The 16830-nt window shown below is 46.2% G+C and overlaps 1 protein-coding gene across 7 annotated transcripts in view; it reads left to right on the top strand.

The window, feature by feature from the left end:
* Positions 1-16830, top strand: part of g2e3 (G2/M-phase specific E3 ubiquitin protein ligase) — a 328981-nt gene that overhangs the window by 33343 nt on the left and 278808 nt on the right. Inside the window, exon 1 of one of the 7 annotated variants that reach the window (XM_078233709.1) lies at positions 7429-7516. The exons of the other annotated variants lie outside the window; for them this stretch is intronic. The gene's annotated coding sequence lies outside the window, so the exon portion shown is untranslated. Of the gene's footprint in view, positions 1-7428; positions 7517-16830 lie in introns of those variants that run through there. 7 annotated transcript variants of the gene reach the window in all.

A 16830-nucleotide genomic window follows, 5' to 3' on the forward strand; every position in this document is an offset into this window, starting at 1 on the left:
ACCCTGCCACAGCAACCTCTGCAAGACGTGCCGGATCATCGACACGGATACCATCATCTCACGTGAGAACACCTCCACCAGGTACACGGTACATACTCTTGCAACCCGGCCAACCTTGTCTACCTGATACGCTGCAAGAAAGGATGTCCTGAGGCATGGTACATTGGTGAGACCAGGCAGACCTACAACACCGTTCAATCACCAGGCAGGAGTGTTCCCTTCCAATTGGGGAACACTTCAGTAGTCACGGGCATTCAGCCTCTGATCTTCGGGTAAGCGTTCTCCAAGGCGGCCTTCACAATACATGACAACGCAGAATCGCTGAGCAGAGACTGATAGCCAAGTTCCACACACATGAGGACGGCCTCAACCGGGATCTTGGGTTCATGTCACACTATTTGTAACCCCCACGACTTGCCTGGGCTTGCAAAATCTCACTAACTGTCCTGTCTGGAGACAATACACATCTCTTTAACCTGTGCTTAATGCTCTCTCCACTCACATTGTCTGTACCTTTGAGACTTGATTACCTGTAAAGACTCGCATTCCAACCATTATCTTGTAAATTGAGTTTGTGTCTTTATATGCCCTATTTGTGAACACGGGTCCTCACTCACCTGAAGAAGGGGCTTGGGGCTCCGAAAGCTAGTGCTACCAAATAAACCTGTTGGACTTTAACCTGGTGTTGTGAGACTTCTTACAGTGAGGCTAGAAGCAGGGAGATAGTACAGTTGAACACATGGCTAAAGGGTTGGTGTTGGAGAGTGGGCTTTAGATATATGGGTCACTGGGATGTCTTCTGGGGAAGATGGGACCTGTACAAGAAGGACGGGTTGCACCTGAACTAGAGGGGCATGAATATCCTGGGCAGGAGATTTGCTAATGTTCGGGAGAGTTTAAACTCGTGTGGCAGGGGGGTGGGAACTGAAACAGCAAGCAGGTAAGTATAGGGACTGGGGGAGAAAAAAGTGAGACTGGTATAAACATAGCACAGAATAAGGGCAGGCAAAGCAAGGCTGCGGGGCTAGAGGTTTGGAGTGTAAGAAGTAAAACAGATGAACTGGGAGCCTGGATTACTGCATGGAATTATGATAATGCAATTACAGAGACATGGTTAAAGGAGGGACAGGATAGAAGGGGAAACAAAAGAGGTGGGGGAGTTGCATTACTGATTAGGGAGCATATCACAGCTATGTTGAGAGAGGACATGTTGGAGGGATCTTGTAGTGAGGTACCATGGGTGGAGCTCAGGAATAGGAAATCACAATGTTGGGAGTGTACTTTGGACCTCCCAACACCCTGCAGGAGACAGGAGCAGTTGTGTAGTCAGATGCTGAAAAGATGTGAAAAAGGGCAGTACAGTGGCACAGTGATTAGCACAGCTGGCTCACAGTGCCAGGGACCTGTGTTCAAATACCAGCTTGGGTCACTGTCTATGCAGAGTCTGCACATTCTCCCCGTATCTGCGTGGGTTTCCTCTGGCTGCTTCAGTTTCCTCCCACAAACCGAAAGGCATGCTGGTTAGGTGTTTTGGTCATGCTAAATTCTCCCTCTGTACCCGAATAGACGCCGGAGTGTGGTAACTAGAGGATTTTCACAGTAACTTCATTGCAGTGTTAATGTAAGCTGACTTGTGACACGATAAATAAACTTTATAAAGCAGGGTAGTTGTGTGGGTGACTTGAACTTACCCCATGTTGACTGGGACTCCCGAGACCCAGAGGCTCAGATGGAGAGCAATTTGTTAGACGCGTCGAGGAGAGCTTTTTGATACAGTATGTTGACATTCTAACCAGGGAGGGGTCATACTAGACACTGTATTGGGGAATGAGCTGGGAATGGTAAGCTTGGTCAAAAGGAAAAAGGAAGCATACAATAAGTATAGGTATGTATATCAGTTTAGTTATGGCATAATGATCAGCACAGGCATGGAGGGCTGAAGGGCCTGTTCTCTGCTGTACTGTTCTTTGAACAGGCCCTTTGGCCCTCCAAGCCCGTGCTGGTCATAACTAAACTACAAAAATACCTTCTGCCCTTACTTGTTCCATATCCCTCTATTCCCTCCCTACTCATGTACCCATTCAGATGCCTGGTAAATGTGGCTAATGTGCCACAGCTTCCTCCACCCCACTGGCAGAGTGTTCCAGGCACCCACTCTCTGCGTGAAAAACTTCCCCTGCCCATCTCCATTAAGCTTCCCCCTCCGACCTTTGACCTGTACCCCCTTGTAATTGACACTTCCACCCTGCGAGAAATCCTCTGACAATCCATTCTGTATATGCCCCTCATAATTTTGTAGACCCTTATCAGGTCTCCCCTCCGCCTCAGTCTTTCCAGTGAAAACAATCTTTGTTTATTTGGAGCATTGAGTTTAAAAATTGGCAAGTCATGTTGCAGCTTTCTAGAACCTTAGTTTGGCCACACTTGCAACATAGTGTTCAATTCTGGTCGCTACACTACCAGAAAGATGTGGAGGCTTTGGAGAGGGTTCAAAAAAGATTTACCAGGATGTTGCCTGGTATGGAGGGCATTAGCTATGAGGAGAGGTTGGAGAAACTTGGTTTGTTCTCACTGGAACGACGGAGGTTGAGGGGTGACCTGATAGAAGTCTACAAGATTATGAGAGGCACGGTCAGAGTGGATAGTCAGAAGCTTTTTCCCAGGGTGGAAGAGTCAATTACTAGAGGGCACAGGTTTAAGGTGCGAAGGGCAAGTTTTAAGGGAGATGTACGAGGCAGGTTTTTTAGACAGAGGGTGGTGAGTGCCTGGAACTTGCTGCTTGGAGAGGTAGTGGAAGCAGATACGATAGTGACTTTTAAGGGACGTCTTGACAAATACGTGAATAAGATGGGAAGAGATGGATCTGGTTCCTGGAAGAATAGGGAGTTTTAGTTCAGTCGGGCAGCATGGTCGGTGCAGGCTTGGAGGGCAGAAGGGCCTGTTTCTGTGCTGTAATTTTCTTTGTTCTTCTTTATTCAACCTCTCCTCATAGTCAGCACCCTTGAGACCAGGCAACATCCTGGTGAACCTTCTTTGCGTTCTCTCCAAAGCTTCCACATCCTCCTGGTAGCGTGGGAACCAAAACTGCATGCCATACTCCAAATGTGGCCGAACTCAAGGTTTTGTATGGCTGCAACATGATTTGCCAACTCTTGTATTCAATGTCCCCAGCCGATGAAGGCAAGCATGCCATATGCCTTCTTAATCATCTTGGCCACCTGCGTTGCTGCTTTTAGTGAATTGTGGACCTGCATGCCAGACCTGTCTGTATGTTAATGTTCCTAAGGGTTCTATCATTTACAGTACAATTTGTACTTAAATTTGATCATCCAAAATGCATCACCTTGCATTTGTCCAGATTACTCCAGCTGCCATCTCTGTGCCCAAGTCTAATTTATTCTGTTGTATCCTCTGAGAATCCTCAGCACTATCAGCAACTCCATCAATCTTCGTGTCATCTGTGAAGTTACTAATCAGACCAATCACATTTTCTTCCAGGGTATTTATATATACTACAAACAACAGATGTCCCAGCACTGATTCCTGTGAGCACCACTAGTTACAGATCTCATTCTAAAAAACACCCTTCCACCGCTACTCTGTCTTCTATGAGCAAGTCATGATGTGGAGATGCTGGCGTTGGACTGGGGTGAACACAGTAAGAGTTTTAACAACACCAGGTTAAAGTCCAACAGGTTTATTTGGTAGCAAATACCATTAGCTTTCGGAGCGCTGCTCCTTCGTCAGATGGAGTGGAAAAGTTACAGAATACTGATTAGAATGCGAATCCCTACAGCCAGCCAGATCTTAAAGATACAGACAATGTGGGTGGAGGGAGCATTAAGCACAGGTTAAAGAGATGTGTATTGTCTCCAGACAGGACAGCCTGCAAGTCCAGGAGGCAAGCTGTGGGGGTTACTGATAATGTGACATAAATCCAACATCCCGGTTTAGGCCGTCCTCATGTGTGTGGAACTTGGCTATCAGTTTCTGCTCAGCGACTCTGCGCTGTCGTGTGTCGTGAAGGCCGCCTTGGAGAACGCTTTCCTGAAGATCAGAGGCTGAATGCCCGTGACTGCTGAAGTGCTCCCCCACAGGAAGAGAACAGTCTTGCCTGGTGATTGTCGAGCGGTGTTCATTCATCCGTTGTCGCAGCGTCTGCATAGTTTCACCAATGTATCATCCTTTCCTGCAGCGTATCAGGTAGACAACGTTGGCCGAGTTGCAAGAGTAGGTACCGTGTACCTGGTAGAAAGAGTTTTAACAACACCAGGTTAAATTCCAACAGGTTTATTTGGTAGCAAATACCATTAGCTTTCGGAGCGCTGCTCCTTCGTCAGATGGAGTGGAAATGTGCTCTCAAACAGGGCAGGTGGTGTTCTCACGTGAGATGATGGCATCTGTGTCGATGATCCGGCACGTCTTGCAGAGGTTGCTGTGGCAGGGTTGTGTGGTGTCGTGGTCACTGTTCTCCTGAAGGCTGGGTAGTTTGCTGCGGAGAATGGTCTGTTCGCGGTTGTTTGAAGGCAAGAAGTGGGGGTGTGGGGATGGCCTTGGCGAGATGTTCGTCCTCATCAATGACATGTTGAAGGCTCCGGAGGAGATGCCGTAGCTTCTCCACTCCGGGGAAGTACTGGACGACGAAGGGTACTCTGTCTGCCGTGCCCTATGTTTGTCTTCTGAGGAGGTCGGTGCGATTTTTCGCTGTGGCGTGTCGGAACTGTTGCTTGATGAGTTGAGCGCCATTTCCTGTTCTTATGAGGGCATCTTTCAGCATCTGGAGGTGTCTGTTGCGATCCTCCTCATCCGAGCATTCAGCCTCTGATCTTCAGGTAAGCGTTCTCCAAGGTGGCCTTCACGACACACGACAGCGCAGAGTCGCTGAGCAGAAACTGATAGCCAAGTTCTGCACACATGAGGACGGCTAAACCGGGATGTTGGATTTATGTCACATTATCAGTAACCCCCACAGCTTGCCTCCTGGACTTGAAGGCAGTCCTGTCTGGAGACAATACACATCTCTTTAACCTGTGCTTAATGCTCCCTCCACCCACATTGTCTATTCTCTTTAAGATCTGGCTGGTTGTAGGGATTCGCATTCTAATCAGTATTCTGTAACTTGATTTTTGTGTCTCTGTGCCCTGTTTGAGAGCACATTTCCACTCCATCTGACGAAGGAGCAGCGCTCCGAAAGCTAATGGTATTTGCTACCAAATAAACCTGTTGGAATTTAACCTGGTGTTGTTAAAACTCTTTCTATGAGCAAGCCAGTTTTGTATCCATCTAGCCAACCCACTCCAAATCCCATGTGATTTCAGTGTTTGTACCAGTCTGCCCTGTGGGACCTTGTCAACGCCTTAGGAAAGTCTATATAAAGTACATCCACAGCTCTTCCCTCATCAATTATCTTTGTCACCTCTTCAAAAAACTCAATCAAATTGATGAGACATGACCTTCCCTGTACAAAACCATGCTCTCTGTCACAAACTAGTCCATTTTCTTCCAAATGGGCATATATCTTTCCCTATCACTGATGTCAGGCTCACCGGCCTATAATTTCCTGGATTATCCCTGCTTTTCTTAAACAAGGGTACAATATTAGCTGTTCTCTCGTTCTCTGCAGCCCCGCCTGTGGTCCCAGGCTTGTTCTTCGAGAATGGCATTGGAAACACTCGTATCAAAATTAGAGTTCCGGTGAGACCAATTGGCTCAGTGTGATAAGAGTCTGGGGGGAAATGATGAGAAAGACATGTAAATTATTTTGGTTGGCATCTGTCCCTCATACCTGTGCTGTGGCAATCCTCTGATTTATCTGGAGGTTGAAAATGGAGCATGTTCATAGGGACACTATGTACAAACCTCAAGACAAAGGGACCTTTTCCCGATGGCCACCTTTGTGTGGTTGCATCTAGCTTTGAGTTTACAGTCAGGATGCAAACACTAGGTGTCATTATGTGTTGAGGTTCTACCTGTCCCTGCTGTTGAGGGGTGGAATGCTCCAAGCAGTTGAACCATGCCGTACCATCTACCTCTTGTGGAAAAGTTGATGATTACAAGGCCATCAGGCATTGAACTGCATGTAATATCTTAGTAACGTTACTTAAAAAGGAGGTATATCCTGTTGGATGGTTCCCGGAACACACTGAAGGTAATTTGGTAGAATGCCTCATCTCCACAACTATGAAATGAGCATCAAGATGTAGTCTGGCCAGTGATGAGAAATATTCTGCCTGTCAGATTATTCCGATACGCTTGGAGTCTTACCAACTTGGCATTTTACCTTTGAAGTGGCTGTAGTGAGGAAGATACTGTCATTGACCGCCTTTTGGAATGTGCCTCTGCAAAGAAGGTCTATAGACAGATAATGGTTTCTGTTGAGGTTCATCCTGAGCAGCTCCCTGATGGACTCCTTGCTCTGTTCCCAGGGATGAACACCAAGATTACCATCAACTCTGGCTGGAGGACCATCAATTTGTGATATATATAAATGATTTGGAAGAAGGTGTAACTGGTGTAATCAGCAAGTTTGCGGATGACACGAAGATGGCTGGACTTGCGGATAGCGAAGAGCATTGTCGGGCAATACAGCAGGATATAGATAGGCTGGAAAATTGGGCGGAGAGGTGGCAGATGGAGTTTAATCCGGATAAATGCGAAGTGATGCATTTTGGAAGAAATAATGTAGGGAGGAGTTATACAATAAATGGCAGAGTCATCAGGAGTATAGAAACACAGAGGGACCTAGGTGTGCAAGTCCACAAATCCTTGAAGGTGGCAACACAGGTGGAGAAGGTGGTGAAGGCGGCAGATGGTATGCTTGCCTTTATAGGACGGGGTATAGAGTATAAAAGCTGGAGTCTGATGATGCAGCTGTATAGAACGCTGGTTAGGCCACATTTGGAGTACTGCGTCTAGTTCTGGTCGCCGCACTACCAGAAGGACGTGGAGGCATTGGAGAGAGTGCAGAGAAGGTTTACCAGGATGTTGCCTGGTATGGAGGGTCTTGGCTGTGAGGAGAGATTGGGTAAACTGGGGTTGTTCTCCCTGGAAAGACGGAGAATGAGGGGAGATCTAATAGAGGTGTACAAGATTATGAAGGGGATAGATAGGGTGAACGGTGGGAAGCTTTTTCCCAGATCAGAAGTGACGTTCACGAGGGGTCACGGGCTCAAGGTGAGAGGGGCGAAGTATAACTCAGATATTAGAGGGATGTTTTTTACACAGAGGGTGGTGGGGGCCTGGAATGCGCTGCCAAGTAGGGTGGTGGAGGCAGGCACGCTGACATCGTTTAAGACTTACCTGGATCGTCACATGAGCAGCCTGGGAATGGAGGGATACAAACGATTGGTCTAGTTGGACCAAGGAGCGGCACAGGCTTGGAGGGCCGAAGGGCCTGTTTCCTGTGCTGTACTGTTCTTTGTTCTTTGTAACTCAGTGAAAGATGCGCTTTGGTCTGCTGGTCTTCCAGTAAAAAGATTTATCCTCAACCAAGTATTGCACATTGGCGCATTCTAAGGTCCAGGACTAAGTGCTGAGGGATACATGAAAGCTTGTGGCAGACACAATGGGAAAAGTCCAGCCATTGTACACTGAGGGGCGATAAAACTGTGTTGAATCCCCTGACTGTCTACTTAATGTAGAATGTATATTGTAAGAATCTAGGGTAGTGCAATTGTATTGAGGCACCTCAGTGGAATGTTTTGTGATCTATTTTTATATATTTTCTGAGTAAAGTTCATATCAATAAATTTTGAGTGTTTATTTTTTGGGGGAAAAAAAACCTGAAGGCACTTTTGTCAAAAGTAGAGGAAGGAAGTGGGAGATAGAGTCATAAGGTTTACAGCATGGAAACGGGCTCTTTGGCCCAAATTATCCATGCCGCCCTTTTTTTATCAACCCCTAAACTCATCTCAATTGCCCGCATTTGGCCCATGTCCTTCTGTACGCATCTTACCCATGTAACTGTCTAAATGCTTTTTAAAAGACAAAATTGTACCCGCCTCTGCGACTACCTCTGGCAGCTTGTTCCAGACACTCACCACCCTCTGTGTGAAAACATTGCCCCTCTGGACACTTCTGTATCTCTTCCCCCCTCACCTTAAACCTCTAGTTTTAGACTCCGCTACCTTTTGGGAAAAGATGTTGACTCCAGCTGATCTGTGCTCCTCATTATTTTATAGACCTCAATGAGGTCACCCCTCAGCCTTCTACACTCCAGAGTAAAAAGTCCGAGTCTATCCAGCCACTCCTTATGACTCAAGCCATCAAGTCCTGGTAGCATCCTAGTAAATCTCTTCTGCACTCTTTCTAGTTTAATAATATCCTTTCTATAATAGGGTGACCAGAACTGTACATGGTATTCCTTACCAATGTCTTGTACAACTTCAACAAGATGTCCCAATTCCTGTATTCCATGCTCTGACCAATGGAACCAAGCATGCTAAATGCCGCCTTCACCACTCTGTCCACCTGTGACTCCACTTTCAAAGAGTTATGAACATGTACCCCGAGATCTCTTTGTTCTGTAACTCTCCCCAATGCCCTACCATTAACTGAGTAAGTCCTGCCCTGGTTCAATCTACCAAAATGCATCACCTCGCATTTATCTAAATAAAACTCCCATCTGCCATTTGTCAGCCCACTGGCCTAATTGATCAAGATCCCATTGCAATCGGAGATAACTTTCTTCACTGTCCACTAAGCCATCAATCTTGGTGTCATCTGCAAACTTAGTAACCATGCCTCCTATATTCTCATCCAAATCATTAATATAAATGACAAATAACAGTGGCCCCAGCACTGATCCCTGAGGCACGTCACTGGTCACCGGCCTCCAGTTTGAAGAACAACCCTCTACAACCACCCTCTGGCTTTTGTCAAGAATGTGGAGATTAACCTGGTGTTGTTAAACTTCTTATTTTGTCAAGAAGCCAATCTTGTATCCATTTAGATACGTCATCCTGGATCCTGTGTGATTTAACCTTATGCCACCATCCACCATGTGGTTCCTTGTCAAAAATGCTGAAGGAGCCAGAATTGGGGAAACATTATTTTTGAAAGATTGGAGAGTTGGAGCAGATAAAGCAAAGGTTGCTTTTATGACCATCACCAACCTCAGAAATGCTTTGAGCACTAGGAAGTGGCAGGAAAACAAGTCATTTTTGGATTCTGGAAAATAAATTAGCCTGTCTTCTGTATGACAACTGCTTTTTTAAGCAGCCAATTTAAAAATGAAACACAAGTATTTTAGTAATCTAATTCTGAGCGAATTTCTCTTGAAGTTTGTCTTAGAATCATGTGGAAAAAGAAATTTAAATACCCTCGTCTGAAGAAAATATGTTTTATAGTGAAAAAACCTTGAATTATTGTTTTCAACTTTAGTCTCAACACAATAAAACAGTCAGTATAATCATTGTCCTGGGTATATGCATGTGTTTTAAAGAGCACATGATATTTTGAGGAAAACTTCCTCAGTTTTAAAATTAATGTATTTTAACAATATAATTTCGGTAACATTTTAATGGATATTAGAGCTTGAGTGGAGACATTTTTCCAGTTGTTACACTGAAATTAGACTGCATACTAAATTTTTCAACACTGCACACACTTGGACTCTGCATGTTGCAAGTTTCAGGCATAGGTTCGTTACCGAAGTCTGAGAAAAATATCACTTCCAACTCCAAGCTTTTGACAGGTTTGTGCTATTCAGTTTAAAAAAGCATGGAAATAACTAGAAAATACTTGACTGTTTTATAACTAAACTTCATTTTTTCTCCACATAATCAGATATTTAACTTTGCACAAAATAAGAGTTTATGAAAATGAAAAATGGCAAATTCAGGACTTCTGTCAAAAGATTGTGGTTAAATTTCCTGTTTCTTGGCAAATTATCCTTAAATTCTACTTGTCATCAATCAGATACAAGAAATTTTCGGTGCACATGAATGCCTGAGGAAGAATGAAAAGAAATACTGTGGGGAGGATTCAGTTTTATGGAGAATTAGAAAATCAAAGTTAAAGGAGAGGGTAGAAGTGCAGATAAATGATGAGGACTTTCAACTAGTTAAAGGAGCCGAGGGTTCAGGAGAGGTGAGTAAAGTATCCAGATCACGTAATAGAACAGAGAGTATAGAAGGTGGCAGGAATCGAGGCACAACCTCAGGCTAAAGGGACGATCCTTTAAAACAGAGACGAGGAATTTCTTCAGCCACAGAGTGGTGAATCTGTAGGCTGTGGAGGCTAGGTCATTGAGTGTCTTTAAGACAGAGATATATAGGTTCTTGATTAATATGGGGTTATGGGGAAAAGGCAGGAAAGTGGGGTGAATACTTGGGATTGCAGGGAACAGGTCTGGGTGGAATTGCCCCTTAATCCCCTGACACTGTGGGGTTACAAGGATAGGGCCTGGGTGGGATTGTCATTGGTGCAGACTCAATGGGCCGAGCGACCTCCTTCTACATTGCAGGGATTCTATGACTCGAAGTTGAATTTTAATTTGTCCCTCAGTTGATTTGATTGAGTTTAATTGTTTTACCAAAAGATTGACAACCTAGAACTGAGACAGGGAGAACATGCCCCTGTCGACATCAACAGTGACGAAGTAGAAATGGTCGAAAGCTTCAAGTTTTTAGGTGTCCCAATCACTTCGCGCACCCATCCCCCCCCCCCCCCCTCGCCCCTGCCCCTGGCTGCCCTCGCGTGCCCCCCCCCCCCCCCCCCCCCCCCCCCCCCCCCCTCCTGTTGTAGCTGTGGCATCTTTACATGAGAATGCTTCAACCTGTCAAGTAAACTGGTCTACAATTACTGAACAGCACGTTTTTCCCTGTACTGGTGGTAATGGCCCAGTAAAATCCATTTGTAAATTCTCCCAGGGTCCTTTGGGTCTGGGTTGACTTCCCATTTTAATCTTGCAGGATGTCCTGGCTCTACTAGGGCGCACTGCAGATCTAATAGACCAAGTGTGGCATCAAGGAGCCCTAGTGAAACTGGAATCAATGGGTATCGGGGCCAAACCCTCTGCTGATTGGAGTCATACCTGGTACATAGGAAGGTGATTGTGGAAGTTCAGTCATCTCAGCTCGAGAACATCTCTGAGGAGTCCCTCAGGTTAGTGTCCTGGGCTCAACAAACTTCAGCTGCTTCATCAATGACCTTCCCTCCGTCGTAAGGTCAGAAGTGGGGATGTTCGCTGATGATTGCACAATGTTCAGCACCATTTGCGACTCCAGATACTGAAGCAGTTCATGTTCAAATGCAACAAGATCTGGACAATATCCAGGCTTGGGCTGACAAGTGGCAAGTAACATTTGCGCCACACAAATGCCAGGCAATGACCATCACCAATAAACACTCTAACCACTGCCCCTTGACATTCATCACTGAATCCCCCACTGTCAACATCCTTGGGGTAACCATTGACCAGAAACTCAACAGGACTCACCACATAAACACAGTGGTTACAAGAGCAGGTCGGAGGCTAGGAATACTGTGGCGAGTAACTCACCTCCTGACTCCCTAAAGCCATCTACAAGGCACAAGTCAGGAGTGTGATGGAATGCTCCCCACTTCCTGGATGGGTGCAGCTCCAACAACACTCGAGCTTAACACCATCCAGGACAAAGCAGCCCGCTTGATTGGCACCACATCTACAAACAGTAGTTTAGACTACCTTAGTGTAGGTTAGATGGGCTTTAGATTGGTTTCACAGGTCGGCGCAACATCGAGGGCCGAAGGGCCTGTCCTGCGCTGTAATAGAACATAGAACAGTACAGCACAGAACAGGCCCTTCGGCCCACGATGTTGTGCCGAGCTTTATCTGAAACCAAGATCAAGCTATCCCACTCCCTATCATCCTGGTGTGCTCCATGTGCCTATCCAATAACCGCTTAAATGTTCCTAAAGTGTCTGACTCCACTATCACTGCAGGCAGTCCATTCCACACCCCAACCACTCTCTGCGTAAAGAACCTACCTCTGACATCCTTCCTATATCTCCCACCACGAACCCTATAGTTATGCCCCCTTGTAATAGCTCCATCCACCCGAGGAAATAGTCTTTGAACGTTCACTCTATCTATCCCCTTCATCATTTTATAAACCTCTATTAAGTCTCCCCTCAGCCGCCTCCGCTCCAGAGAGAACAGCCCTAGCTCCCTCAACCTTTCCTCATAAGACCTACCCTCCAAACCAGGCAGCATCCTGGTAAATCTCCTCTGCACTCTTTCCAGCGCTTCCACATCCTTCTTATAGTGAGGTGACCAGAACTGCACACAATATTCCAAATGTGGTCTCACCAAGGTCCTGTACAGTTGCAGCATAACCCCAGGGCTCTTAAACTCCAACCCCCTGTTAATAAAAGCTAACACACTATAGGCCTTCTTCATAGCTCTATCCACTTGAGTGGCAACCTTTAGAGATCTGTGGATATGGACACCAAGATCTCTCTGTTCCTCCACAGTCTTCAGAACCCTACCTTTGACCCTGTAATCCACATTTGAATTAGTCCTACCAAAATGAATCACCTCACATTTATCAGGGTTAAACTCCATTTGCCATTTTTCAGCCCAGCTTTGCATCCTATCTATGTCTCTTTGCAGCCTACAACAGCCCTCCACCTCATCCACTACTCCACCAATCTTGGTGTCATCAGCAAATTTACTGATCCACCCTTCAGCCCCCTCCTCTAAGTCATTAATAAAAATCACAAATCGCAGAGAACCAAGCACTGATCCCTGCGGCACTCCGCTAGCAACCTGCCTCCAATCCGAAAATTATCCATCCACCACCACCCTCTGTCTTCGATCAGATAGCCAGTTATCTATCCAATCGGCCAACTTTCCCTCTGTCCCACACCCCCTTACTTTCATCATAAGCCGAGCATGGGGGACCTTATCAAACGCCTTACTAAAATCCATGTATATGACATCAACTGCCCTACCTTCATCAACACACTTAGTTACCTCCTAATGTTCTATGTTCTAACATTCAATCCTTCCACCACTGATGCTCAGAAGCAGCAGTGTGTACTATCCACAAGATGCACTGCAGCAATTCACCAAAGATTCTTAGACAGTACCTTCCAAACCCACGGCCACTTCTATCTAGAAGGACGAGGGCAGCAGAAAATTGGGTACACCACTACCTGCAAGTTCCCCTCCAAACCACTCATAGAATCCCTCCAGTGCAGAAGGAGGCCATTCAGCCCATCGAGTCTGCACCGATCACTATCCCACCCAGGCCCTACCCCGACATATTTACCCGCTAATCCCTCTAACCTATGCATTTTAGGATTCTAAGGGGCAATTTTTAACCTGGCCAATCAACCTAACCCGCACATCTTTGGACTGTGGGAGGAAACCGGAGCACCCGGAGGAAACCCACACAGACACGAGGAGAACTCATCATCCTGACTTGGAAATATATTGCTGTTCCTTCGCAGTCGCTGGGTCAAAATCCTGGAATTCCCTCCCTAACGGCATTGCGGGTCAACCCACAGAACATGGACTGCAGCGATTCAAGAAGCCAGCTCACCACCACCTTCTCAAGGGCAATTGGGGATGGGCAATAAATGCTGGCCAGCCAGTAACGTCCATGTCCCATGAATGAATAAGAAAAAGCCTGCCAGTGATTCTTTCGCTCATCCTTCACTTCTTCATTTAGTTCTGCGGCACATTCATATTCCGTGCCCTGTACAGTCAATCTCCCTGCTGGGTTTTCCCTGACATCACTGCATGCTTATCTTCTGGTAAGAGATTCGCCTCCCATTTTGAACATCTCCCATCACTGACCCCTTTCCATCTCCCCGTTTCTAGGAGCAGGACAATAGTATGCGGACTATGGAGGATTATTTTTCCCATTAAGGTGAGGGGTTCCGACATACTGACTGCCCACAAGGCGCAAGCTAGTGCCCTCACACACCAATGCATCCCTCTGGCAACTGAGTCTAACTGAGCGGAGTAATACCCCATAGTGACCACAATTCTGTTAGCTTTAGGATCGTGATGGAAAAGGATGAGTGGTGTCCCAAGGGTGAGGTGTTGGACTGGGGGAAGGCTAACTTTAGTGGGATTAGGCAGAAATTGGCAGCTGTTGATTGGGAGAGGCTGTTTGAGGGTAAATCCACATCTGGCATCTTTTAAGGAACAGTTGTTAGGGCTGCAGGATAGGCATGTGCCTGTAAAAAAGGATAGGAAGGGTAGGACTCGAGAACCGTGGATAACCGGGGAAATTGAGGGATTGGTCAAAAAGAAAAGAGTGGCGTACGTTAGGTCCAGGCAGCTAAAAACGGAGGGAGCTCTGGAGGAATACAAAGAAAGTAGGAAAGAACTCAAACGAGGAATTAGGAGGGAAAAAAGGGGTCACGAAATGTCCTTGGCAGACAGGATTAAGGAGAATCCCAAGGCATTTTATTCATACGTTAGGAACAAAAGGGTTGTCAGGGAAAAAATCGGACCTCTCAGGGACAAAAGTGGGGAATTATGCTTTGGGCTCTAAGAAGTAGGGGAGATCCTAAATGAATACTTTGCGCCGATATTCACAAAGGAGAGGAATGTATTGACTGGGAGTGTCTCGGAGGGGAGTGTTAGAGAAAATCTCCATTACAAGGGAGGAAGTGTTAGGTTTTTTAGGGAATATAAAGACTGACAAATCCCCAGGGCCTGATGGAATCTATCCCAGGCTGCTCAGGGAGACAAGAGATGAAATCGCTGGGCCTCTGACACAAATCTTTGTCACGTCACTGGACACAGGTGAGGTCCCAGAGGACTGGAGGATAGCTAATGTGGTCCTGTTATTTAAGAATGGTAGGAAGGATAACCCGGGAAATTATAGGCCGGTGAGCTTGACGTCCGTGGTCGGGAAGTTGTTGGAGAGGATTCTTAGAGATCGGATGTATGCGCATTTAGAAAGGAATAAACTCATTAACGATAGTCAGCATGGTTTTGTGAGAGGGAGGTCATGCCTCACTAACCTGGTGGAGTTTTTTGAAGAAGTGACTAGAATGGTTGACGAGGGAAGGGCCGTGGATGTCGTCTATATGGACTTAAGTAAAGCATTTGACAAAGTCCCTCATGGTAGGTTGGTGCAAAAAGTTGGATCTCATGGGATAAAGGGGGAGGTGGCTAGATGGGTGGAGAACTGGCTTGGTCACAGAAGACAGAGGGTGGTAGTGGAAGGGTCTTTTTCCGGCTGGATGCCTGTGACTAGTGGTGTTCCGTAGGGCTCTGTATTGGGACTTCTGCTGTTTGTGATTTATATAAACGATCTGGAAGAAGGTGTAACTGGGGTGATCAGTAAGTTTGCAGACGACACAAAAATGGCTGGACTTGCAGATAGTGAGGAACATTGTCAGAGGCTACAGAAGGATATAGATAGGCTGGAAATTTGGGCAAAGAAATGGCAAATGGAGTTCAATCCAGATGAATGCGAAGTGATGCATTTTGGTAGAACTAACGTACGGGGGAGCTATACGATAAATGGCAGAACCATAAAGGGTGTGGATACGCAGAGGGACCTGGGTGTGCAAGTCCACAGATCCTTGAAGGTGACGTCACAGGTGGAGAAGGTAGTGAATAAGGCATATGGCATGCTTGCCTTTATAGGACGGGGCATAGAGTATAAAAGTTGGGGTCTGATGTTGCAGATGTATAGAACGTTGGTTCGGCCGCATTTGGAATACTGCGCCCAGTTCTGGTCGCCACACTACCAGAAGGACGTGGAGGCTTTAGAGAGAGTGCAGAGGAGATTTACCAGGATGTTGCCTGGTATGGAAGGGCTTAGTTATGAGGAGAGATTGGATAAACTGGGGTTGTTCTCACTGGAAAGACGGAGGATGAGGGGTGACCGAATAGAGGTGTATAAAATTATGAAAGGCATAGATAGGGTGAACGGTGGGAAGCTTTTTCCCAGATCGGTGGTGACGTTCACGAGGGGTCATAGGTTCAAAGTGAGGGGGGGGGGTTTAACATGGATATCAGAAGGATGTATTTTACACAGAGGGTGGTGGGGGCCTGGAATGCGCTGCCGGGCAAGGTGGTGGAGGCAGACACACTGAGAACGTTTAAGACTTATCTAGATAGCCACATGAACGGAGTGGGAATGGAGAGATACAAAAGAATGGTCCAGTTTGGACCAGGGAGCGGCGCGGGCTTGGGAGGCCGAAGGGCCTGTTCCTGTGCTGTATTGTTCTTTGGTTGTTCTTTGTCTCAATTTGTCCCCATGCTGCTGAGCAACTACAGCTGCATGTGTGCCATCATTTTCCTCACAGAAAATGAGGAATATTTTGGTGATGTCTGGCAGTCCCAAAGCTGGGGCTGTCACCAAAGCCTGCTTCAAATCTGAAAAAGCCTATTCTTCTGTATCTCCCCACTTTATCTTTTCCAGTCTATCTCTTCCTCCCTTTATCAAGCCCTGTAAGAGCTTTATCACTTGGGCATAATGTTCTACAAAATTCCTACAATAGTTAAACAGCCTTCAATACTTGTCTTGTCCTTTTTCCGGTGAAAAACCTTTGTCCACAAATAACCTTCCCCCGATCCTAGAGTCGTAGAGTCATAGAGGTTTACAGCATGGAAACAGGCCCTTCGGCCCAACTTGTCCATGCAGCCCTTTTTTACAAATCCCTAAGCTAATCCCAGTTGCCCGCATTTGGCCCATATCCCTCTATATCCATCTTATCCATGTAACTAGCTAAATGCTTTTTAAAAGACAAAATTGTACTACTACCTCTGGCAGCTTGTTCCAGATACTCACCACCCTCTGTATGAAAAAATTGCCCCTCTGGACACTTTTGTATCTCTCCCCTCTCACCTTAAACCTCTAATTTTAGACTCCC

This window comes from Mustelus asterias, chromosome 18 (assembly GCF_964213995.1).
Source record: "Mustelus asterias chromosome 18, sMusAst1.hap1.1, whole genome shotgun sequence".
Lineage (NCBI taxonomy): Eukaryota > Metazoa > Chordata > Chondrichthyes > Carcharhiniformes > Triakidae > Mustelus > Mustelus asterias.